This window comes from Pygoscelis adeliae, unplaced genomic scaffold (assembly GCF_000699105.1).
Source record: "Pygoscelis adeliae isolate BGI_AS28 unplaced genomic scaffold, ASM69910v1 Scaffold209, whole genome shotgun sequence".
NCBI classification, from domain to species: Eukaryota; Metazoa; Chordata; class Aves; order Sphenisciformes; family Spheniscidae; genus Pygoscelis; species Pygoscelis adeliae.
The window spans coordinates 3,959,825-3,984,832 of NW_008825538.1; the positions used below are offsets into that span (position 1 = coordinate 3,959,825).

The following is a 25,008-nucleotide window of genomic DNA, read 5'->3' on the forward strand; positions in this document are numbered from 1 at the left end:
CTTGGAGTATTTCCTGCGGTCCATGAGCTCGACCCCTCTCCCTGTTATAAGCTAAAAAGCTGGTCTTAATGTATATAATGAAAGACAGGGTTAACAACTGTGCTTTAATAAAGAAATACGAATGACAATCTAAAAATGTATTTTATTGGGCTGCTAATAACGACCGGTGGTGAGGCCAGGGTGAGCAGTATAATGAGCTCCTGGGAGGCGGCTTGGACACAGCCGTCCCCCACACGTCCCAGAAATCACGTAGAAGGCACCTCAAGCATCCTCACCGGGAGCTCACCCATCCTCGCCTGGGCCAGGGGACTTGGCAGCGAGCAGACCGTCACCGCACAGCCTGGCTCCCCCCAGACCCAGACCCTGCTCCGGTGAGCTCAGGTTTTGCATACCCCCTCCCCAGCTTGGCGTTCATCTGCCAATTGCTCAGCTTGGGAAATAAACAGGCAGGCACCGGGGAGTTCCAGTTTTGTATTCATGTCAGTAAAACAGGCTGTTCCCCTCCCCTGCCCGCTGATGCTCCCCGCCCCAGCCCCTCGCCCTCCCCAGCGCCTGGCGATGCCCGGCCAGATGCAGACCGGAGTAAGTCAGGCACCCGGGAACCTGACTTATGCTGATGTAGCCAGGATGCGAATCTGGCCTCGTAAATAACCTTTCCCCTTGAGTGGGAAACAAAATATGTTAATCTTGGTTTGGAAACCCATATTTTTTTTTACTTGAATGCAGAGCTCTGTCCCCGCATCATTAGCAGATGTCTTGCATACGAACTGCATTACCTATAAAGTCTGCTTACTCCAAGCAAATGTTTCTCAATCTTTTCTTTTTTTACTTCAATTTGAAGTGAAAGGTACAGTATAGGATTCAAATGCTTTTGCATTACACGGGTTTCTGACCACTTGAAAAACCCCACGGAAAAAACGACTACACAAACCTGAAACACCCGCTGAATCGTTTTGCTGCATTTCATTCTGCCTAGCTGAACTTTCTTTTGATTTTTTTTTCTTTTGCTTTACATGGCACTTAGCTTTTGCTTATTTAATTTTATTTCTTTATTAAAAAAAAAAAAAATTCATAGCTCCTGTTTCAGCTCTCACTTCGTGTCAGTATTTCTACCCTGTGGATGTGTCGCACAGGCAGGAACGTCAGGAAATTGCCCAAAAGGCAGAACTACGGAGTAGCTCAAAGAAAGAAGCAAACCTGAACGTCGGAGCACGACTTGGTGTTGTCCCAGCTCTTGCCCACACTGAATGCTGGCTCCAGGGCTGCAGGCAGAGAAGTGCGGACAGGAGAAATAAGAGGCGACTCACAGAAGGATTCAGAGATTCGGCTTTGTCACCGACAGCTGGCTGGCCTGCTCGCCACCATCTGAATGGCACCTCTGACTTTTCTTTGGCTCAAAGATTTAACGTTAAGGCAAAAATAAGACACAGTGTAGAAGCTCCATCAAATCTTTGGCACAACAGCAACAACAACAACAACAAAAAATTACTGTACACATGAGCTGAGAGGGTAACATTTCCCAGTTAAGCAAAGGGAAAAGTGCTAAATAAATTGCACGTACTAAAAGGTGGCTGGCTTAACAACAATAAGAAGCATCCCTGTCCTTCTTTTTTTTTTTTTCTTTTCCTTTTTTCCTTTCTGTTCCAGAGATTAAGAAAGTTCCTTGGCCAACTGTCATCTCGAAAAGGGGTTTCTGCAAAAAAGCTGCTTGCAGTCTTCATCTGGATCGTGCAACCTTTGCCAAGAACAGATGTAACTCTGGCTGGAAGCTCTTCTGAATCCTCCCTTCCTGGTTATTACTCCTGGAAAGAGAAAGATGCACCATCAGAACAGCAAATGCACGGTATCCCGGCAGCTCCTTGCACGAACGACCGTCGTTGACACACGCTGGGGTGTCCTCGGGGACCGCTGGCCATGGGACTCGCCAAGAGTTGGGCTTGCAGAGCAACCACCTGGAGGTGCCACAACGGTGGCCAGAGCCCACACAGAGCAGAGGGACTGGCAGAGAGGCGACGCGAAAGGTTTGGGGAAGAAATGCAACCAGGTAATTAGGTGCTGGCTCCAGCTCCTGCTGCAAAAAAAATTAGAAATTATGGCAAATACCTGCTTTTGACAAGGCCTGCAGCTTTTTGGGTCTATTTTCAGCTTCAGAAGCCGATCTCAGGATTACAGAGGGAAAGCAAAGGAGTTGGGACAAGCTGGATCTGTGTAGGATACGGGGTTTATTTCTGTATTTTAGTGATTGCATTTACTTTTCTGCGTGCACGGCTTCTCAGCCTGCAGGACTGCAACCTGTCCCTTGTGCCTGCGCACCCCTCTGTGAGTCACGGCGTGGCAGATGTACGTGGGTAACTGCATTTAGCTACAGAGTATTACGGCCAGGTCCATTGGAAAATGCACAGCTCCAAAGCACAGCAGCTTCAGACAGGGAAAGCCTCATCTAAACCCCCTTTAACATTAAAATAAGCCCCGCGAATATCCCACAAACAATTGCTAGCATAGTTCAAAACAGTAAAATCCTCAGGGCCTGCTCTTTCACGAGATCACATCTCCGTTGTCCAAACTGCCTTCATCACGTGGGCTCCTAAATCCTCCTTTAAGTAACTTCGGAATTAGAAACTTGGAAATGAGATCCCATTTACCGAGTCCAACCACTGTTTCTTGCTTTTTGCCAGTGGATTTAAGAGCCTTTCAGGGTGCAGTACGGCCTCTGAAGGTCCTCTGGACACGGTCATCAATTCTCTGGACAGTCAGCCGTCTTTCTGACAGTCTTAAAAAGGTCAAACTCCTTAGAGCTTGGCCTGAAAAACATTTTTTCCTTAATCCGTTTTGTTTCTGTACTGCCTCTCCTTTTCCATTACTGGATATTGTAACATTAAGGTATAAAATGTTACTAAGATACCGATTTTATTTATTTATTTTATTTTAATTTTATTTATTACTATCATTAGGGCATTTGCCTGTGAGATCAACCATCACAGCTGAGCATCCACGCCGGGCTAAGGGGCATGGGGACCCAAAATCCACCTTGCCACCCCCTCCTGCGAAGTGCAGACCCTGGGAAGCACAGGATTGCCCCAGGACCATCAGGATTTCCCTCAATAAGAGTATTTAGCTGAAAGGGCCCAGGTCATCCTCCATGCAAGAAATGCTGGTCTCTGCTGGACCTCAGACTCCTGGAGTTGGGGTCAGCACATCTGGATATGGTGGAGGAGGTGTTTGGCCGTGCAGCTCTGCTGGAGGACAGGACGGAGCCGTGGGCTGGCTGCATCCCACCGCATCCCAGCGATAACAAAGTCCCCGGATAAACGTCACTCCATCGGTCCCAGCCCGCATCGGTTGCTCTCCTACATAAGCAATAATGAACTCTTCACATCTGGCACATGCCAAATCTGAAAACAGAGCTCGTTATTGCAATTATTATCAATAAGGAGGTGTCTCTGCTGACTGTAAGACACTACCTAGTGCTGCTTGGAGCAGGAGAACGTAGAAACTATTGCCCTAATTCAAGGCCTTAATTGGGATTTGGGATTTTGAATACATGAGGTTTAGGTGGGAGAATGACAAACAGCCTCGTGTATCATAAATGATTTTGTTAGGAACCCCCTAAAATTATTTTCCAACGATAAATATTAGATATTAATAACCTGTAATAGAAAAATCGGTTGTTTAATTTATCCCACATGGAAAGAAAACGTAAAAGAAGAAAAAGGAGGGAAGCAATGACCGCTCTCATTAATATTAAAAGACAGTAGAGAAACAAATCCCCCCTGTTCCCGTCTGGAATGGCAGTCTTAGCAAGCAAAACCTTTTCCACTGCAGGAACGAATTACCCAGCAATAGCAGGCTCATGCCCTAAGCCAAAGCCACTGGAGTCACAGAGCCCCTGGTCCCCTCTCTTGTGCCTCCGGTGCTCTTTAAAGTGCTGAACAAACAGGACCTGAGATTGCAGTTAGAAATTACCATGAGCTATAACACCTCCCGAGTTCATTCAGAGAGACCCTCCCCTTTAGCTCAGGGTGCTCGATGCTGATAAAAAGCATTGGTGGGTTTTGGGAAGCAGGATGGTTTTAGGAAGAGGAGCCTCAGCGGCAGGTCTCTGCTCTGAAGTCTTTGCAATTGGGGAAGAACAGCCATGGGGGGCAAGAGGGAATATGTGCAAACCAGCCAAGGGCAGGTAAGGGCCGTACCTTCAAGGCAAAGAAAATGGAAAGAGGAATGGAGAGATCCCTCTGCAACACGGTGGAGGATCTCAGCAGACCTTGTTGGCATCGCTTGGTTGGTCCCCAGGTGCTGCCCGACGCTGGCCATGCGTTATGTTAGGTGGGAACAGGCTCCTTTCTTTCCCCCCTCCACCTTCTTCCACTCCAGCCAGGAGCTCTGAAGACAGATTTATTAACCAGGGTCTGCTTTAAACTAATAATATCAGAACTCCCATGACTCTTGAATTTGACAACTGGCCCAATGACCTTGGTGAGTTTGCAGCATCCCGGAGCATTTCAATCTCTATAAATCAAAGCACTTCTGGAATTGAGTCAGCCTTTGTTCCAGGGTTTCTCCCGTCTCTTCTACTCACATTTTCCTTTTGCCGTAGTTACCTGATATCTGTGGGGTGGATCTTACCCTATTCTTGGTAATAGCCTTGCTACAAAGGGAACGGAGCCTACGCTGGGACCCTGCTCCCACCGTGGGAGCGAATCCCCGGCCCCAGCCTTTGCATGCTACGATGCGGCTGCTCCAACACACCTTAAAGCAAAGGGGGTTTTGGGGTGCTGCCATGCAACAGTGGGGTCCCACATCACATCCCTTTTGCAAGGAAAAGCTTTCGGTCCTGCTCTTTGAGGTATTGATGCTCAACCCCCCGACCCAGGGTGTGCAGTGCCCTCGGGGATGCACATAGCTGCTGCCGCCTCCCTGCCCGGCGCTGGGTAAGCTTGCTCAAGAACTCGTCATGAGCCCGTAGCCTCACACCCGTGTCCCATTTGCAATTGCTGGTTCAGGTTGCAGGGACGTATCAAACACAAGCGATAAGCACAGGAATCTGCTACTGCGCTATTACGCAGCCTCGCTACCCCCTCGCCACCTTATTTTTAAGCAGGTCTGTTCCCCTGGTGCGTAATCTTTCAGCTAGCACAGGGCAGGGGTAACTCATGGCCGGGTGGATCCAGGCTCCCCCTCCCCTGGGGATGCTGCCGTCCCGCTCTCCCGCAGGCAGCCGGACGGCTCGGAGCGGGTCGCTGCTCTCCTGTGGTCCAGCTCCTCCCCGGGGCCCGCGGAGCCGGCGGCCGTGGGGAAGCAGACTGGCTGGCTGCCCGCTCTCGCCTGCAAGTCCTAGCAGGGAAATGAAGCTATTTTTAAAGAGGAACCTCTGCTAAGTCAAACTGCAGAGAAAGGGAGGTCGAACCTATTATCAGACCGACCCCCCCCCCAACCCGCACAGGACGGGAAGCTGCGAGGAAGAAATGCCATGCAGATCATCAAGATTTTTACTGTGCTGGCTCCGAATGTGTTATAATAATCAATATCAGATGATCAATAACAGCAAGCCCCTGCAGCCAGGATCATCTGCGCAAACCAGGGGGTGGGAGCTGTGGCTTTATCTCAGGGCTCTGTCTAAATAAATCACGAGTCATGATACAGTGTTACAGAAAAAATATGCTCCAAGCGAACGGTTTCAGTGCCGTACAAATCAAGCCTGCCACTACCATTTCTCTTTTATAATATAAAACCTTAACTTGTTCACTTCTGCAAGTAAATACACCCGCAGAGTGCCCTCCTTTGAATTTTTCAATGGGAATAAGTGTTACCTACAGCGGGAGCTCTGCTTTTAGCAAAGTAGCAACGAGGTGGCATCAAGGCATGGCAGAACACCACAATAACTATTTTATATAATGCAATAATTACATACACAATGTGAGCCATTTTAGCGCAGCAGACTGCAACAAATAGAGTGGCTTTTCGTTCTATGTATGCTTCTATATCGTTTAATTATCAGGGAATATATAAATATATATAGAGCGAGCGCATTTTTAATTCCTTGCGTCTGTGCGCATCCACACACACAGGCACAAAAACAAGAAACTAAATTCCAGCCGAAAACTTTTATTGAGCTCCAACTGCTCGCCTGTTATTCATAACCCAGTTTCCTCTCTCACAAAGAGACCTTTCGCATGGTTTGGGGTTGGGTTTTTTTTTTTTTATGTGTGTGTGTGGGTTTGTTTTTTTTTTTTTCTCCTTCTGCCTCGCTAACAGCTGCTCGCAGTGTTGTATCCTGAGTGATGATGAGGTTCTGAAAGTGTTTTTTTGGAACAGATGGCCAGGAGAGAGCCGGGGAATGTGCCAGCAGCGAGCTGGGGAATGCGCCAAGTCCTGCAGTGACTGAGTACTCTGGGTTCCAGCTCGCGTGCCTTTCCCCTGCCCTCTGCCCCAAGTGGCGCCAGCAGGACTTCCCAGCTCGCGCTCCGAACATCTGGAGTCTGCGACTGCCAGAAGAGCCGGGACGGGGGGAGGATGAAGCAAAAAAAATCCCTCACCCATCCCTCCCCGCTCCGGCTTAGCTCCCATGGCCGCAGCGATGTTGCTGCCTAGCGTGAGGGCTAATCAAAAGCAAAGAGGAGAGGGGAAGGAAAAGAAAATGAACCTTGCGACGGGAGTTTGCGTTTGGTTTTTTTTTTAGCGCTCAGGGTTTTTCTGTTCAGTGCTGGGTGCCGGGTGCGTTGTATAGGGTATTTGTTAGTGGTCGGATCCTGCTCTGTGTAGACCGAAGGGCTGTGGTTGTGCTGCCTGGTGGGGAGGTAAGGTCTGGCCCGTAGCCCTGGCGCCTGGATCCTGTGGGGCTGGGGGATGTGGGGGGCTGCCATGCACAGCTCTGCACCCAGAAAAACACCAATCTCCAGGGAGAGCACCCAGCCATGCACCCTAAAGCCCTAACCCTACCCCCAGCCATAACGCCGCCTTCCTACAGGGCACCAGAATTTGGCCCTGGGGAGGGGAAAGGCTACAAAAGGAGACTGTGCAAACAGCAGGCTGGACCCGGAACCCTACAAAATCCGTGTGAGGCTTTCAGACGACCTCTGGCCACTTGGGATCACGTCCCATGCAGAAACAGGGTACACCAGGGATAAGGAAACTTGGGCTCCCCTTTCTGCTCCACCTCCTTTTGCTGTCGCGTCCTCAGCGCTGCCGGAAGATGCTCTCGGCTGGAGCCAAAAGCAGATCCCCGCCTTTTCCCAGGACATCAGTGTGGCCCCAGCAGGACTTGGGGCTCTGCTGAGGGTGTCGCAACCCAAATCTCTGACGTGGTGCGACTCTTGCGTGCATGGTGAAGGACAAGGCTTAGTCCAGATCACTTGTATAACCAAGCAAAAGGCAGCTTTAAAAAATGAAGACTATCATCAGAATTCACCACCCACCCATGCAGCTTTTTTTTTTTTAAAGGAAAAGGCACTTGAAGCCCTTCAACTACCCCCTTTGCTGCTTATAAACGAGATCTCCCATCACCAAACACCCTCGGTCAAGTCTCAGTCGCAACAACTAAAATTACCATATAACTGCAGTTAGGACTGGAAAAGGGATTTTTTTTTTCCTAGTCAAGTTTGAAAGGCTAAAGCCAACTCTTCTAATTAACAAAATGGAGTGGAAAGGGGGGGGGAAACACCCATTAAATTTCCTACTGCAACAGCAAAGTCTGAACAACAAGCTAACGTTAGGGACAGCAGATAATTCGCCCTCAAAAACAAAGCAAAAGGCAATGCACAATCCAGCAAATGCAACATCTGGAGCCCCTGCCTGCCAAAACAAACTCCAACCAGCTACTTTTTTGTGTGAAAAGCTCACGGTGCCATAGCACATCGCAATCGGAGAGCTGAGAGAGCGAGCGATAGAGGCAGAGACACAATAAAATGGAGATGACAGGAGATAAGGGTGCTGTGGACCCAACGGTAGAGCTCAAGGAGCGGAGGTCTGTGCTCGGGCTTGCTGTGATTTTTTTTTTAAGAGAGGATAAAAAAAGGAAACCCAAAAAACAACAACAAAAATGTAACAACCACCCCAAAGTTGATAATTCAGAGGAACTGCTCAGTAAGCAGTGGTTTCGGAGACCTTATTAAAAACACACACAGCTTAGAAAAACGTGCCGATTTCAAAATTAATGAGGGTGTGGTGATTTTGGGCCAAGCCATTGTATCCTCATCCAGCCGCCCGCCTGAGACCCCCTGGGAGAGACATCCCTTCACACCACCTGACATCCAGAGCTCGGATCTTCCCTGCACAGCCATCCCGGATCTATAATTTCCCTCTGACAACTGCATTTCCCTCCCTTGTGCTCACGATGCCATCGATTTGCTTGGCTCAAGGAGAAAGGGAGATACCAAGATGAGTCCTCCCAACCCAGGCTTTGCATCCCCATTCCTATCTGCTGGGAATTACTGGTGTTACTTAGTGGTACCTACTGGTTTTGGCTTCATCATCAGCTGAATGTGCTCTTGCCATCACCTGAGCAAATACTGCTGGAAATAAAATGATATCAGCCAGGGGAATCCACAGGCTCTTGGGCTGCCCTAAACTTGGACTTTCCCAAAGAGCAGAAATGCATTTGCAAGACACTTTCCAGAAAGAAAAGCAAGGCAGCGCAGGGACCAAGACCCTGCCTCAGGTACAAAGCCCAGCTTTCTTTTTGGAGAGGGCCTTTGGAGAAAGGTTGGGGTGGGTGTCCTTCAAGAACGTGGAGAAAAGGCAGATTTTCTCCCAGTGACGCTGTTTCTGCGGATTGGCGGTGGCCTGTTGGGAGGCGGGATGTGCCGATGCCCCGTGAGAGTTTCATTGTTCATGCGCTCTCGATGGGCTCGGGGCTTTTCTCCATGCGTCCGCTCCGGAGCGAACTTTAGAGAACAAATGCCATAAATGGAAGGCTTTTAATTCTTAATTTATTTTTTTAATTAAGGATGGGCCCAGCCCTAGCCCTCAGATGTGAACACCCTGGGATTTGGAGCTGTTTGAAATCTGGCTCCGTGTATTCTGTCTTTAAGCTTGCATTGGTTTACATAAGCCAAGACAATGGGTCTCAGCCCATCGGGCACCCAAAGCCTGAACACCAGCCCAGAGATCTGCTGAAGCCCCAAGAAGGATGCTCATCCTCTTCTTCTCCCCCATCTCAACTTGGGGAGAGGACCCAAGACCCAACTCTCACCTTGCCTAGGGTTGGTGGCATCACATCAGTGTCCCTGGGACACCACCGCCTGCGGCACTATGGATGCCACAATGAACCCCCAATTTCGGGCCGGGCTCAGGAGCTCCCCCCGCACCTCCCAGTTTCAGCCAGTGCCGTCGGCCGTGGGCGAGCGGTGCCGCGTCTCCGCCTGGCACTGCTGCTCCGGGGGCATAAATACAGCCCGTGACAGCGAGAGGAAGCGACAGGGAGTGTGCTATTGTGTTTATTTATAAACTGAATTGCTGCAGGATGATTCGTTGGGCTAAAGAGGAGGAAAAGTGAGGAAACCTGCCCGAATTGGAGGCAGACCTTAATGACACTGGGGAAGGAGCCTGCTCCCCGGCTTAGCTGCCCATTCATCCATTAAAACCCTGCTGATTTATTATCCTGCCTGACAAGCGAGCCCAGAAAGCAGGGGGAAGTTCAATTCAAGTTTACAAAACTCTTTTTGTCATAAAAGCCCGAACAAAGACATCAATCACTCTTTTAATTCACCCATGTCACTCTCCGAGAGGAAAACTGGCAGAACGCTCCGCTTCCTCCTCCTGCCGCTTGACGATGATTTCACCTAATTGGTTCAGTGTTAAGTAACCTAAAGGAATGCAAGGCGTAATTAGATTTAACGTTGTTTCCTCAAGATACCCACATGTCCTTCAGGTCATACATCTTACTAATGTGTTTATACATACAACGTCTCCATTAGCTACTTTTTTTTTGTTGTCGGGTGATTTTTCTCGGAGATAAGTGTTAGATTAAACAAAACAGAAAACACAGGCGGGCGGCCGTGTTTTATGGGCTCCAAAAGGCGACTTGAGGTTGGTTTGGTTTAACAAATAACAGCCCCAAGATGACTCTAATAGGATCACACTTGTGTTAAAACACACGATGGGCGACTAACGAGAGGAAGAGCCCGGCGCAGAGGATGGGGAGGAGAGAAAAGCTTTTGATTAGAGAGGAATGCGGTTATTACAAGATCAGATGGATGGAGGAGAAAAAGTGAGAGAGAAAGGCAAGGGACAGAAAAATCAGGAAAATTTCAAGAGGCTGAGAAAGGAAGGAAACCGCTTTGGATTTTTTCTTTTTTTCCCCTTTTGTAACTTTTACCGTTATTTGGGGGGCGGGGGGGGGGGGGCTGTAACATACCTTCCTTTTTTTAGATCTTCCTTCTGCTTGTAAGGTCCTAGTGCACTGCTCCACGCATTCAGAGAAGCTCATGTTACTGTGGTCAGCGCTGTAATCCAGGTCTGCTAGTCTGGCCAGGGAAAGGATATAGTTACAGGCTATTCTCAAGATGGCCAGTTTGGACAACTTTTGACCATAAGAATAGCAGGGAACCTAGAAAGGGTAACAGGGAAAAAAAAAATAGATTAAAAATTAGGCCAGATAAACAAAATATCTTGCTTGAAGCATGACAAAACAACTGTAGGTTATTTTCTTAGCAGTTTTTAACATAAATAGGAACTCTAGTGATAAAAGGCCATATGGTCCCAACAGGTTTTTAAGAAGAACTCCCCCGCTGATCTCCATGGGGATGAAAGCAGCACGAAGCCTCTTGATTTCAGCGGGGCAGTTCTGCTTAAAACGCGATGGCAGGATACGGCCTGGGACGTCTGCCTGCCTTTCAGTTCGCTTCTCGGAGGCCCTGTTTTTCTCGGAAACCTGCAACCCCCATGCCACCCAGTTACTCGTCTTGAGTAACCTACTCCCTGCAAGTAGCTCCAATGCCATCACAGGTCTTGCGGAATAAGGCAATAAGGGGAGTATGAGCAAATATCTCACAACCTGGTGGTTTTGTGCTCAAACAGCATCAATCGTGACTTCTAGCCCGTGCAAAAACACGATACTGTTATAGGAGCAGGACCCGGAGGCAGTAATTCCTGTCTGCTGAAACACCCCATGACGGTACCTCACCTCCCAGAAGAGACCAAACCAGAGCCTGGTTCAGGGCCCTGGCCGTATCTTGGGTGGTTTATTTCTTTACCCTTGAAGATTTCTAGTGTAATGTGAAACATTCAAACAATTCAAACTAAACAGCATGTGTCTAAATAACTGAACAGTGTATGTTTCCTGCTGCAGAAGGTTTGATTGCTTTTCGATCGCGATCCAGCAAAACACTATGTATACGCTCAATTTTAGGCGCACAACTTCGACATATCTAGCTTAAAGAGAGATCTTCTTCTGAGTTCAGTAGGCTTGGGGCCCTGTTTGCTAGTTCGCAAAATTGCTAAAATTCATCCTTTAATGCACAAGAGTCTATTGCCTACGGGAAACTGGAGCCAGGCGTTTACCTGAAATCCATCCCAGCCACTCAGGTCGTCTGACCGCCTGTCAATCTAAGTTTTCATGCTACATCAATCACTAGGATGCCTCAATGTCCCTCTACCATCTGCCTCCGTACCAGTCTCCATCCTCCTCATCTCTCTAGGATGTCACACTCTGCTTATGGTTGGAGATTTTTTTTAATGCTTCTTGCCATGCTCATGCCTCAGCTTCTCTTTTCTCTGCAGAGACACAAAGCCAGGCTCATCCCTGGAGTGATCTCCCTGACTTTACATAAGGTAGGACGGGTTCATCCCCTCCACAAATCCCACAGCAGTCACACGCAGATGCCAAGGGAGAAGCAGGCATATATAGTATTTCCCCAGGTATTCTGCCAGGCTCCAAGTAACATCAGCTCTATAACCTCAGCTAGATGTGCATCCTCTGTATTTAGCAACCCATGATAGATCTTTTTGTCCATGAATTTGGTCCAGTAAGCTGAACCCCTTTCAACTTTTAACACCTGAAACATCCTTTTGCGAAGTTTTCTCCCCATTGTATGTAACACAGCCCTCCTTTTGACTGTTTTGAACTTAGCTCCTTCTGTCTTCACTTGAGATTCCCCAGTTCTTGTACTAGAAGACAGGACAATGGATCTTTATTCATTTCCTCTGTGACACACATTTTTAGCCCTCCATCATCTCTTCTGCCTCTTTTCCAGAAGGAAAAGACCGAACCTCCTTAGCTGACAGTTGTGTGGAAGCCATCCCATAACTTCGATCACCCCTGCTGCTCTTCCCTGAACCTTTCCTAGTCCTACATGTCCTTTCAGAGCTGGAAGGACCAGAACAACACGCAGTATTCATGTTGTGGGTGCTCTGCGTATTTATCTAACAGATATTGACGTTCTCTTTTTTGTTTAATATTCCTTTTCTGATCACTCCTGATTTAATTTGTGACCACTACCAGGCACTGACCTGAGATTTCCATTGAACCATGTACAGAAGCCTTGAGGTCTCTCTCATCTGAGATAATGGTCAGCTCAGGGTCTATCATTTTGTACGTGGAATCTGGTATGGTTTTTCCTATATGCACCACTTCACTTTATCTACATTGTATTTCATCTGCCATATTATTACTTAGTCACTCAGAGTCATAAGGTCCCCCTGTAGTTCTTCTTATCCTTCATACCTTTAGCAAGTATCCATACCTTTTGCTGGAGTATTGTCAGCAAACTTCCTATCTCACTGCTCACCCACCTTTCCAGGTCATTTATGAACACTCTCAGCAGCACAGCTCACACAGTCACAATTTCAGGTGGTGGGACCTTTGGGGTCTCCAACCCAACTCCCTGCTCAAAGCAGAGCTAAGCTCGGAGTCAGACCCTGGTTTGTCCACCTGTGACATCCCTCCCCGCAGGAACCAGCCCTTTTTCCCTACCCACTGTTCCCCGCCTGTCCACCCATCGCTAATCCACACGCCTGTCCAAGCTGCTCAGTTTCTTCAAACGCTCCTGGGGAGGAGTTCTGCCATAATACCTACGGAAATCCAAACAAACTACAATCGGCTGGATCACCCTTATCCGCGAGCATTTGGATTTTAATGCTGTTGGCCCTATGGGCCATTTGGCTTGTATAATACAGCCGAGGTGGCCAGCAGTATCCGACTTCTCCAGGAGCAAGCCAACAAACTTCAAAGGGCCTTTTTCTATACACATCATCCACTACCGATACCCCTGAGGAGGCAGGGAATCTATTTATTCTCTGGGAATACCCAGTGTCACTGCTGCGTTGACCTCCAGTGGCAGTTGCACGGAGCAGAAACTTCTCTGCTGGTAACACCAACCCGAAAGGGACAGAGCCACTTCCAGGCCCCTCCTGTTGGAAACAGCACTAGGTGTCCCATGCGATTCAAGATACACCCTGTAAGACCCTCTTTGCAAAGCTGGCAGTCAAAGAAAAGGCAAAGCTAAGTGTTGTCCCCATCGCTCCAGAGCAGAGGGGGTAGCAGAGGTAGAGGGAATCAGAGAGGTAGCTGGAAACGGCTGAGTCTGGTGGCACAAAGGGCTTCTTTTTGCCCGACAAAATCTCTCTCCAAATCCTTGCCTTCAGTTCTTTGGCAGCATTATGCACCCGCCAACGGCACTTGCCCTCAGACCATAATACCTGGCCCCCAGATGCAATAAGCCGAGAGTTATTTTGAAAGCAAGAGCTTCGGGCAGCAGAAACACCCAAGTCTCTTTCGCCACCGATGTAACAAGAACAGTGGAGATCCCAGATCAAACAGCAGCGTGAAAGACCAAAGCAAGATGGAAACTAAATTGGAAGGATTCAGTGAAATGTGGGAATAATTTCAGAATTAGAGCAAGAAGGAAGTTAAATCGAGTGGAAGGAAAATAGACCACGAAATCCTTGAGGCTGATGCACAGACGCTGTCCAGTTACAACACAAGAAGGCAAACTAGTGTCTTTTTTCCTCATCTGTTTTGCTCTCTTTCTTTTGTGTTTTGTTTTTATTTTAAAAAAAAGAAAGAAACAAAATAAAAACCAAACTGTTTTGTAGGACGTTTGCTACACATTCCAAGAAAGATCTCAGTGCTAACACAGTTGACAAAACCCTCGACTAGGATTACACAACGCTTTTCCCACACGCTACAGCGAAGTCCAAACTGGAGCTGCCCCGTACGTCCACGGGAAGAGATTCACGTCGAGCAGCTCAGATACAACCGTGATGGGTGCGGGGCACCAACATTAGGAGATAAGAGTTTTTGCCATGGTAACAGTGTTAGAATAACTATTTCATATGAATCCTCCCTGTCTTGGCTCAGCTCCTGCCATTTTAATGTTTCCTTTTGAATTAAACATGGGAAATTGAGAGAGGAATGAACCACTTAGTTCAGATCCAGATCCAAAGCTTCCCCAAGCAGTAGGTGGGGGGGGAAAGAAAGTGAACTTTGGTTTTATCCCTTCTTTAACATAAAGCCAGCAGGGAAAAGGGGACAGATTTGCACACGCTGGAGTAAAGGGTGTCTATGACACACCTAGATGCCACGAAATCTTCAAAATCCAACCCGAACCAGAGCGAGCATCTTAGAAATGGGAAAAATGCCTGATGCTGGTGTGGCCACGCAGGTGTAACACTCCCAGCTCCGACGGGGTCTGTGCTACACAGATTTTCGGCAGGAGGTAATGCGAGCAGGCATCCGTCATGCCCCTGGTGAGCACCAAGCCCTTTCCTTCTGTCACCTTCTTGCTCATCACGCCCGAGCCGAACAGACATCAGTGGTTTGGTGGGAGAGCTGCGAAGATGGGAGCTGAGCAGGTCTGTTCAGAGCCAGGGGGAACCAGGGGAGAGCTCAAGTTCCCGTGCAGTTAATGAAAATATTTCCCTTATCTGACCTCACTGATTTCTGCCAAGCGGCAGCGCAGCTCACCATCTTGCCTGCAATATTTGCAATGATTAAAAGGAATTAGGAAGGAACTGCAACTGAAATTTCACACTAATCCAAAGGAATGCAGCTGTCTGCTAGAAAGGAAAGGATACTGGCACCATCCTCTGCTTTGGGAGATCAGCACAGCAGTGGGCTGGGACCAACAGGAACCAGAGCTTCAGCCAGAGGATGTTTGTTGGTTGTGTCTGCGAGGGGCTCTGCAGAGTCTCATGGGTCTTATCAGTGATCCCCAGGCTGGCAGGGGCTGAAGCAACGCAAGATGAACACTCTTGAGACATATTCCTGTGCAGAAATGCCCTTCTTTGGCAGGAAGGTAGGACGGGATGTGACCTAACAGGTCTTTTCCATCCTTGACGTCTGTGATTCAGAGGCAGCGCCCTTGGAAGACCAAAGGTGCTCCCTTTGAAGTCCGTGGGAAGTCTGCCGCACACTTGACCGGAGCAGCACTCGGCCTGCAGCCAGCCCTCTTGAGGAAGGCAGGGCTCTGCTGCAGCTCCCCGGAGGGTCACTGTCATCCACCAAAGACATGGTCTTAGATTTGATTCTCACCCAGGGCACAGGAGAGGAGACTGCGGGATGAGGCTGGGGAACAACTAGAGAAAAAGATGGGTGAGGGGGTACAATAACCACCCCTGCCGTATGAGGGTGCAGGGTATGTTCACCATGATGGGTCTGCGGGGAACAACCAGGAGCATCCCATGGACTTTAGGAGCATTAAGCCAGTTCATACCATTGAGCTTCTGGCCGGGTAGCTCTGTCCTTATCAACAAGGTACAATTTCTATAAACACCCTCTGGACCTGTACAGATAATGTGTGTAAAGCCAAGTCCACTCTGCTTTTACGCTGCATGAAATGCTGGAAGAAAGAAGGGCATCAGGCGCTGAGGGTCCAGACCTCTCTGTTATCGTGGTAGAAACGGGACTTAGCAGCACAGACTTGCACAGATCCCCTCCACACGAAGGTCACGCAGGGCAGAATTGGGCCCCCTGGGTACAGCAGGGAAGACGGGGTGGCTCCAAGGCAGAGAAACATCCGTGTTTGCAATACAGCATAAGCTAAGCCCTCCTGACAGATAGCTCCTCCACAACATGCCATAATAAGCTGCTGAATTTACCTGTCTGCTAATTCATCTGGTTTATTTTTATGCTGGGAGTTAAAACACATTACGGCCCCCCCTGGGAGAGCATTTGGCTGCCTCTTCCCTGTGTCCGAACACACAGCGCAACTGCACTGTCTCATTGTGCTGCGCCTCCTGCCAAAAAGATTTCCAGAAGGTTCATATAAATGTCCAGTGCTTAATAGTTCTGGCTTTCATACATCCCTCCTTCCACCCTGAGGTGAGTCAGACGTTTCCCGGAGTTAAGGCACCTTGGGGGAAAGGCGGCAGGTTGGGGCAGCAGGACTGCTGGTGTTCCTTGCTTGTCGGTCCTGAACACAGGGGAAACCTCTCTCTCTCACCATCCCGAAGTATCTCCAGGGCTGGTGTCTACAAAGCTACTGGGAGAAGGAGGAGGAGGAGAGAAATTGTGGATGCCCCATCACTGGAAGCGTTCAAGGTCAGGCTGGATGGGGCTCTGAGCAACCTGATCTAGTGAGATGTCCCTGCCCATAGTGGGGGGTTGGACCAGATGATCTTTAAGGGTCCCTTGCAACACAAACCATTCTGTGATTCTATGAGTAACAGCCTTAACAAGCTGAAGGCCTTGTCCAGAAGATCATCGCCTGTTTTCAAGATGTGTTACGTTGTGGAGTGTGTCTGGGAAGGGTTTGGAGCTAGCCTTTTTCTTTCCACCCAGTTCCAGGGGGGGAGGTGAAGACATATGTGTTCTCCTACTTCTCAGGGGACCCGTTGGTTGATGGGCTGGTTGGTGTGTTCAGATTCACCAGCAAGGGACTTGGCTTCCCTACCTTGCTCTTGACAGCTACATGCCCTGAGTCCTCCTAACATCCCAGGTGGGATGACGATGATTTATTCAGCTGTATGATGGAAAAGCCTGCAAACATTGCTGGGATGTCCTTTCACAGTCCTGCCAGACCCCTTCAGTGCAGTTGTTTATCAGTGGGTGGATCTGGCGACTGCAGTAACAGCACCATGGAAGTAGACAGCTTCCATGGAGTGCCTGAACTCAGGACCCAGGGGAACGATGGGGTGTGGTTCAGAGCCACCAAGCAACTTGCAGCTACCAGACAGGCAGCTTTGCTGCGTGCAAGACTACTCCCACGTGCAGCAGCAGAGCCTGCTGCATGGCCCTGGTCCCCAAATACCCCTCCTTCTGCCCACAGCACAGCAGCAGCCAGCTTCCACCGATGGCTCCTCCATGCCACTGGTGCTCACTACACTGAACTGGACCTTTGGGGCAGTATGGCATGGGTTTGAACCCAGCAATGCCAGATCCTGCTTTGTGGATAAATGGCATGGTTCTCAGGGGAGTGCTTTTGGAGAAGGACCCAAGAGAATCATAGAATAGTTTGGGTTGGAAGGGACCTTTAAAGATCATCTAGTCCAACCACCCCTGCAATGAGCAGGGACATCTTCAACTAGATCACGCTGCTCAGAGCCCCGTCCAACATGACCTTGAATGTTTCCAGGGATGGGGCATCCACCACCTCTCTGGGCAACCTGTGCCAGCATTTCACCACCCTCAGTGTAAAAAATTTCTTCCTTACATCTAGTCTGAATCTACCCTCTTTAGTTTAAAGCCATTCCCCCTTGTCCTGTTGCAACAGGCCCCGCTAAAAAGTCTGTCCCCATCTTTCTTATAAGCCCCCTGTAAGTATTGAAAGGCCACAATAAGGTCTCCCTGGAACCTTCTCTTCTCCAGGCTGAACAACCCCAACACTCTCAGCCTTTCCTCCTAGGAGAGGTGTTCCATCCCTCTGATCATTTTTGTGACCCTCTTCTGGACCCGCTCCAACAGGTCCGTATCATTCCTGTACTGAGGGCCCCAGCGCTGGACGCAGTACTGCAGGTGGGGTCTCACCAGAGTGGAGCAGAGGGGCAGAATCACCTCCCTCGACCATCTGTGGGCGTCACTGTGTCAGATGCTCTGCAAGAGCTCTATTCCAGTGATGGGCAGCTATTTTATATCATGGGTGTGGGAGGCTTTTGTTTCCCTGCCACCAGACTGCAGCGGTGGGGAATGGGCAGCCCTGTGCTAGCAAAGCAATTACAGCAGCTTGAAAGAAAGCCTCATCCCTGCCTTGCCACAGGCAGCGAAGCATCCAGCCAGGGACCAAACCTAGCTTAAAAATGCCAACAAGAACAAAAGCAGCATCACTCAGGCGGGAGCACTAGTCCTGACTGAGGCGCCTTCGCCTCTCGGGTGGGTCCACGCTGTCAAATAACCCAGCTCCCAGTTCCCTCCCAGCTCCTGGCTCCCCCATCGCTCACATTGCAGAAACATGAGTTCACTCCTTGGAGCGAATGAATTGGCTTTCTCCAAACAAAACCTAGGTGTGGTGCTGGGTGAGTTCACCCCAGGGATCTCTTCCAAACGGCAGTCTGGTTAATGCTGCCCCAGGCCTGGCTCCGCTCCGTTTTGGACAGTCCTCCTGCACTATCCCCAGACGTTTTGCACCCTCAAAGCCTCCTGCACATCCTCAGGGCATGCAACACACACTCTCAGTATCATGCATGAAAAATATCACATTGCTGGGCTGCAGCAAAGCTCTTACCTTATTGCAGGCTCTTTGAACCACCTCCCAAAATAATAACTACATAGAGGACTACTGGGGTATCACAGGAGAAATCCCAGGGCCACTGGGCACAGAAAATCTCCTCTAGAAGGGGCTACCCTCAAGCACTATAGCGGGGAAACACTTTTTTGGGTGACATTTTCATAGCGGTCATGTCCATCTCTGAGGTCCAATTCACCTGGGGAATAGGAGAACAAGCTCCACTGGAGCTAATGGCATTACACCAGCCCCAGCTTGGCCTTGATGATTCTTTAGTCACCGGCCACTGCTGGACACCACAGGGTTTTCAACCCCCCTGCTATCGCTGCACAGACCCAGGAGCTGCCCCGAGCCTGTGGCCAGCTGCAAGGAGCACAACCCTCCTGCAGCACATGTGTGGCTCTGCTCGCATCCCTGCTTGGCACGGGGGACAGTGCAAACTGGGACCAGGGTGGGATATATCACTTCGTGAACACACATGGCATGGACCAAAGGAGATGCAGGTCGGGAACAAAGAGCCTGGGGGGGTCTGCTGCAAGGTACCATAAAGTGTCCCACTTTCCCACCATGGGGACTGCAGCCCGGAGAGGAATTTGAGAATGGATTAAGGCAGGGAGCGGAGGCTGGATTCAAAGCCCGACGGAGGAAAGCAGACTCTTTCCTCCGATTTTAGCAGGAGCCGTAAGAAAACACAGAGGTTGGGGTGGCTGAGCAGGCAGAGCAAATACCTCCCAACAGGAGCAGGATTTGTAGCAGAGGATAAAATCAGTTAGACAGCAGCCAAGGGAGCAAACAAGCCCCGTTCTTGGTGACACACAGTCATTGTTTTCAGGATTTTTGTCCTTTTGTCTGGTTTCTCCCTTATTTTCTCTCCCCTTGCATTGCTTCAGGCTAGTATTTTGTCATCTTCCTTAGCTGTTAAACCACAGTGCCGCCCTGCTCTGCCCCAACCAGGCTCTAAATAACCGTAAGCGTCACCCCAGACTGGCTGAAACCACCGAGATGCTCCGGTTAACGCTGTGCTGCTCGATGACAACGCACAGCGCTGGCACCACATGCTGTGAGCAACGTGTGGAGGATGCTCCAGCTCTCCCGAAGCCCAGCGGCTTCTCTCCAACTGCCATCATGGAGCAGGACCAATCCCCCCCGCCCGGCTGTCACCCCCAGGGAGCTCGACGGGCAGTTTGTCTTCAGGAGCTGGTTTTTAAGGCACCTTAGGGTTTCCTGCTGGTGGGATCATGGGGGGGGATGAATCACTGGGAATAGGGCTGGGAGATGTCAGCAGGTGATGGAAAAGCTCTCAGCCTCCCCACCGCACAGTAAGGACACGCCAGAGACACCGGTCGCATACGGTGTCCTGCCTGCAGAGGTGACAAACCACAGCTGCCTTTAGGATGACACACAAACAGGGTGAAGCGCGTAACGATGCATCCCCAGAATAGTCTCAGCCTCCACCGGCTTGTGGCTAAGGCACTGCTCAAGCCACAGGTCCTGCCTGCATTTAGTGCCTGGCTTGTTCCCTTAAACCCCTGCAGACAGCTTGCCCCCACCCCACCCTGCAGCAATGCAACCTCCTCCCGTGGCCTTGAGGCTGCTGCTCCTGACGTCCCACCACGCGCCCAGCAGGAGCGAGCAGGGTCTTTTCTGCACTGATTTAACAACAAGCCACAGCAGCCACGTGCATGCCGGCAGCAAAAAGTGAAAGGATGCTAGAGGGGGGAAAACCCCTCCACTCCAGCAGCTAAAAAGCCCTATAAAACCCTAAAATATCTCCAGAACCCACATGAGTGCGGAGAGGGAGGCTGTCAGCTGCTAAGGCAGAGAGCGCCCTAGTAATGCAGTGGTGAAAAGATTTAGAAAAGTGCCAATATACTTCAAGGGAAAATAAATGTCTGTGGACACATTTGCTCCCGGCACAGATTCTAGCTCACTGTGGCTCGATGCGTCGCTTTCTTGAGGAGGAGCTGGACAGCAGTGCTCCAGAGAGAAACCAGATGTGCAAGCCTAGGCAGGCTCCAGATCAGGAAGGCTGCTGTGGTTGTCTCTGTCCATCGAGGGAGAGTTTGCTGCCACCTTAGGGTCTGTCAGCACAGCTGAGAAGCTCGACTGCAACTCCTGTGAGTGCAATATACTGGTGGGAGTTGGTTTGCTTGGGTGCCCGCTGCAGCCTAATGGTGGAGAGCACTACCTCCTCCTGGCCAAGGCCTCCAGGAACAAACCTGGTGGCTAAGTCCATGCTGTAATAAACATTAAGATGGTTCAGTTTCACACTTGGGTTGCGCTGGAGTAAGAGACTCTTGCTGCTGAAAGGAACTTGCAGATAAAAAAAGGAATCAGTGTTGCTGGCAACCGTGGCCTGGCCTGGATAGCAGTTGCTCTGAAGATGTGCAGTGTTGTTGTTGCACCTCGTCTCCTCCAAACATTTGCATTGCGTCATGAACTGGAACATCCACCAGCACAAGGGCACTTCAGATGGAGGAGGAGATGACCCTGGGTTCTTGTGAACTTGGTGCTACATCTCTGTCTGCATCAAAGATGTTTGGGTTCATTGGCCACCCACAATGGCAGGGAGAGGGACAGAAAAAGGATGGAAGTGACAACCTGTCATGTCACTTATGGGGGGGTCCTGGAGCAGCTGGGACAGCGCAAGAACCCACTGACCAGCACCTGCCAGGGCATCCAAGGGCAGGAGACCAGTGCTCTGGGTAGGAGCTGCCCAGCCATGGGGACAGGAGCAGTACCCAGGAGGGACACCCAGAAAGGCAGCAGCAGCAGGTCAGCAGAGTATAGCAGAAGTATCTCCACCACTGCAAAGTGTTTTAGAGCAAGCGAGTGTTTTCCACGGGGAACTACGTTGTTAGCCTCAGGAATCCACTGTCAGTGGAAGGATCACTTGGACAAATGATGCTTGGGGGACTGAAGGGGCGAAATCTCTTCCAAACTGAGTAGCTGAAGATCACAAGTGCCGAGACTAGGTGGGAAGAGCTGTACCTCAGGAGTATCTACTCTTCAGTCCCACTTCAGTGTTATGGCCCTATGGTGAAGGCAGCAGCTCGATACAGAGAGAGGGAGATCCTCGTTCCTGGTGGCCATGACACCAAGGGGTGAGCACAATGGCAATGACACGTCTCTCCCAACAGCAGGCAGCTTCCCAGAGCCAGCAGCTGCCTGTCTACCTCCCACCTCTGAGGGGGCCCCGGCTTCGGAGGCGAGTCGGGGACAGCTAAGTGCTCAGGGACACGGCTGGATTAGTCTCTCCTTGTGTGAAACGACTGCGGTCGGCTCTTCCTCCACCAAGAACTGGGGAAAAAAACAACCCACCCCTTCCTGCCATCTGGAGAGCTAGCCGACACAAGCCGAAACATGTGTGCCATATGTACACAGCTGCAGAGCGCGGGGATGCCGCTGTCAGCCCATCTGCCCGGCACGCTGCGTGCCAGTCACTCGCCCTCGGGTGGGCTGCCGAGACGGGGAGGGTGTCCTGCAGAGAGGTATGGCTTCCCCTTCCTTCTCACCATGCATGGACGGGCTCCCTACAGCATGGCCGTGGTGGGCCCAATCCTGCAAGCACTGGGTTTTTATCTCATGCATACCAGCGAGGATGGGTATCTCCAGCCTCGCACATCCGAACAGGGTGGGGAAGGGGACGACACCTGCGTGGGTGCTGAGTACTGGTGGCTGAGCTGGGCTCCTGCTTCCAGCAGCTCCGTATCCAGCACCCAACCCCTTCCCAAAGGAGTGCAGGGCTGGGGCCGGCTGCGTGCAAGCGCGGCACTCTCCTGTGCTCCTCGCCTGCCCGTCTGCAGGGAGGTATCGGTTTCAGTGCCTCAGGAAAAGCCTCCCAGCTGCTTAAGAGCCTGATACGTGATGACAAGGAGGGGACGGAGGACTAACCGAGGAACAAGAAGTAAACTGAGGTCTGCGGCTGACGGCACACAGAGATTGCCTCCTGCGTGGGGCTGAAGGCCCTTTGTATGCTCGGGGATGTGAAAAGACGGCGCTTACCCGAGGCAAGAGAAAGCCTCCCTGCTGCGTTTACCTCTACAAACGCATCTCTCCGTACTCCCGCTTCCCGGCCCCGCTGACCAAGACGTGACGGAAAGCAACGTCCTCTCTTCTGATCCGAACTGCTCCTCAAAAACCTCTCCGCCGGCACCGGTGTGAATGATTTGAGTGACAAGCCAGCGCCGCGTGTATGTGCAATGAAGCTGACTATCACCTGATGTCACGTACGGCACCAAGCACGCCGTTGGCAGCCTGACAAGAAATGAATCCAAATGTCATCCAATGATGGTCGGGACAGCCAGCCCACCCCTCAGCAAATTGCTAGGAAAACCTCGCAGCAAACATTTCCCGGAGAATGATTTCTTTCTCTCTGCAGAGCGAATACAGCTCTGCCAGTATGTTCCCGTGCTGACCCTAGAGGCCGGCTTTCATGGGAAGAGAGGACAGCAACTTGTTCTCTAGGCTCTTTGGGCTCCCAGCTGAGTCCAGGGCTGAAATGATTTATGGAGACAGGGCCAAGGCCAGGAATCTGAGGCTTTTCAAGAGTTGCCCATTTCCCAAAAGAGTGCAGCTTTAATTTGTTCCTTGCCTGACTTCTGCTTGAGGCTCAGCCTAGAACAAGATTGCCAGTGATTTGGGAAATCAGTGCTACTTCCCCTTGCGGTTTTGGTGGTGTAGATGTCTGTCCATGGAGAATTAGACTGACACTTTCAAGCACATTACACACAGTCGCCAAACAACCGAGATATGGAAGCAGCTTATAGAAACAAAATATATCAAGTCTGGAGTTTGCATCTGCAAGGGGCGGCCTCTCAGCACCAGAGGGACAGCATCCAGCACACACTGGATTACCGTGATTATAACAGAAGCTGTCAGATCCCACCACCGCGTGGTGATTAAAAATGCTCTAGTTTAGACGCTCATCAGCAATCCTCTCCTGACATACAGCCCCAGTCTCAGCCTGCACTTCCTACTGAAGTCGGGGCTGGAAGTCTGTTTGCAGAAGTAGATGACAGGGAAGGATTAACTCTTGGGGTGCAGGTACCCAACACACAGCAGTCATTGAAAAGGGCCGCAGGCATCACACAGGAGATGGGAACAAGCAGAGCTCCTCTACGCAAGAAACAGGATTGAGTCCTAAAGTGAGCACACTTGGGAAATGGCTTGAATAAGTAATGTCTGAAAGATGGTAGCCAAAAGCCCGGGTGTCTGAGCCCCCCTGCAAGCAGAGCGTGCTGCTCCCACCGGGCTGGAGGGACCATCCTGGGAGAAGCGATGCTCAGCATCTCTCACGATCAGACTCATCTGCAGCTCACAGCCTTCCAAGCCCTGTGCATCTCCTCCTTCCCACACACCTGGAATAGTCCCGTCAGCATTCACTGGAAAGGCAGAAAAGCCAGGACAGCTGGGCTTGCCCAGTGTGACATCTTTGTCTATCAGCGAGCTGTTACAGGGTGCCTACACACAGAGAGAAGTACAGGGCCGAGTGTAGGGGCCAGGGCACTGATTTATCCTTGCGGGGAAGATACAAGAACTTTGCGGCTTCTCTGGATCTCTCCTCACCTTCCGCATGTTGGGGAGGTGATGGAGGGATTTTGTCCAAAACTTCATTGACCTTTCAGAAGCTCCACCCTGCCAGTGAGAACACGTATATTATCCTTCACAGACAACCATGAGGATTTTCAAGACCTCTCAACAAAAAAGCCCGGCACCATACACACTTCAAGCACACACTACAGTAAAGATCATGGGAAACTAACTGGCAGGGGACCACAACTTAACTCGGCTATCCCTGGCAGACATAGGGCACACAGAAAGCTTCAGAGGTGGCTGCAGGAACCCCAAGGGCCCCGAGGGATCAGGCACCCTGCACAAAAGTCAACGGGTGCATGTTGCTGCCCAAATTCCCACTGATCCCTTTGGGGCGGCCCACCCCAGCAGGAGAGCTAGCAAGTACACGTGCTCTTGGTACAGGAGCATCATCCCAGCTGGCAGCGTGGCCAAGCGCCTCTCTCCAGCCTCTGTTTTCAGTCGGAGGGTTTTCCCGGTTTTGTTTCATTTTTCCCCCTCCATGCCATTCTCTCTCCGGGGAAAAAAAAAGTCCAAAAGTTTCTAACTGCAAGCAAATTAAAAGCCCTTATTTATTTATCTTGAGTGCTAGCATAGTTCTAGGGCTGGTACTTCCAGGCATTTTGAACCGACTTCCCCTTCTGTCAGGCGTCCACTCCAGGCTCCCGCCTTTAACCTCCCCTGGCCTCAGGCGTACGGCGGAGCGGGCGCTTCCCCCGTGCCCTGCGCACCCCTCGGCACCCCTCGGGCGTCCCCGAAATGGAGAGCAGCGTGTGTATGTGTGTGTGTGGGGGGAGGAATTTGCAAAGCGATGCCCGGCGCCGCCCCCCCCCCACCCACC

General features: G+C 50.6%; 1 long non-coding RNA gene across 1 annotated transcript; it reads right to left on the reverse strand.

The window, feature by feature from the left end:
- Nucleotides 1-820: 820 nt before the first annotated feature.
- On the reverse strand, nucleotides 821-22,765 carry LOC103923515. Its single transcript, XR_663934.1, has 3 exons — nucleotides 22,633-22,765; nucleotides 10,352-10,543; nucleotides 821-1,802 (listed from the first exon to the last, which is right to left on the reverse strand). It is a non-coding gene; the product is annotated as an uncharacterized LOC103923515 (long non-coding RNA).
- Nucleotides 22,766-25,008: the final 2,243 nt, after the last annotated feature.